General features: G+C 39.1%; 1 pseudogene; it reads right to left on the reverse strand.

The window, feature by feature from the left end:
- Positions 1 to 292: 292 nt before the first annotated feature.
- On the reverse strand, positions 293 to 565 carry LOC140510596 (mitochondrial import inner membrane translocase subunit Tim10 pseudogene; annotated as a pseudogene).
- Between the last annotated feature and the right edge of the window lie 933 nt (positions 566 to 1,498).

Here is a 1,498-nt window from a genome sequence, read left to right on the forward strand (position 1 = left end):
TATAAAATCTATTTATATACACCAAAGTTCTGGCTAAAAGTAAATAGAACAGAAAACAAAGAGGACAGGGATAGGGGTGGGGTTTGGAGGTTGGGGAGAGGGGGAGGGAAGAAGAAAGAAAGAAAGAAAGAAAGGAGGGAAAAAAATAAAATATAAACATGAAGTTGCTCTATCCCTTTATTCCTTTATGATATTTCCTTTTTAAAAAAATAACCATCAATTATTTTATTTACAAATGCAAAAGGGCTAGGGCTGCAGTACAGAGCCAGGGGCTCACTGTCTCTGGGGGCCTTCATGCTGACCCTGAGGCCTGCTGCATCCTCTTGATCAACTTTTCATCCTTCATGGATAACTTTGTCAGTTTTTTACCCATTTGCTCATGGATGTCCAAGTACTCAGAGACACATTGATCCAGACACACAGATTCCTCCTTGGAAAGTTCAGCTTCCTTGTAATGGGGAGGGATACACTTCTGGTGGAATACACTGGTCATCCTGTTTTACATACTGGCCATCATCTCCACCTCTAGTTCAGCTGCCAGATGTTGGGTCCTAAATGGATCCATCACAACCCCTCATACCACAGTGGTTCACAAATTCCTTCATCCAGCTTGGATCCTCTCCAGCTATCAGGGTTCCCCAGACACAGGGTTGTATCTGAACTCCAGGAGTCCTTGGGCACATCACTTAGCCTTGGTGGACCTCAGTTTACTCCTCTGTACCTGATGGCCTCTGAGGTCCCTTCTATCCACAGACTCATGTCCTAGGTCACTTCCACTGGTATTTCCTTTTTAAAAGAAAAATCTTCTTTTCTCCATTATTATCTATTATATGGTTGTATTATCCAATAAAACTAAGGCATTTCTTGTAGGAACTGATTACTCAGCCTTCATAATGTTGTTGTGCAAAGGGGAGGCGATAGGGAGGGCAAAGAAATAAAGTGATTTAACAGAGGTCTGGAAGCTAATGAGTAGCAAAGCTAAGCTATAGAACTTCTACTTTTGCATTTTGTCTCAAAGTCCATTATATTTATTCCAACATCATACTAGAAATATCTTTTCTTGTTGAATAAATCAATGAATAGTTTCTAAGTTCATGGGTAGGTGCTAGGCAGAGATTTTTAAACTTCAGATAGTTTTCTGCCCTCAGAGAAACTGAGGATACATAGTACTGGAGGATCATAGAGGTAGAAATGATTTAAGATACTGCCCGGTAGTATAGCAATATTTTTACAGATGAGGTTACTGAAATTTAGGGCTATCAAGTGATAATGTCTTCACACAACTAGTGTCAGAAATGAGCTTTGAATTCAAATCCTCTGACTCCAAAGGTAACATTTATTCCCCTTCACTGTATTATCTAAGTAAATATGCCATATATACAAAATAATTTTGGAGGAATAAGAGGAGTCAAAAATTTGGAATTAAAATATTTCTGACAACAGTAACACTATAACTGAACAATGAAGAGACCTAGTTTTCAAGGAGGAAGGGATGAAG

The sequence above is a fragment of the Notamacropus eugenii genome, chromosome 6, assembly GCF_028372415.1.
Source record: "Notamacropus eugenii isolate mMacEug1 chromosome 6, mMacEug1.pri_v2, whole genome shotgun sequence".
Classification (NCBI taxonomy): Eukaryota; Metazoa; Chordata; class Mammalia; order Diprotodontia; family Macropodidae; genus Notamacropus; species Notamacropus eugenii.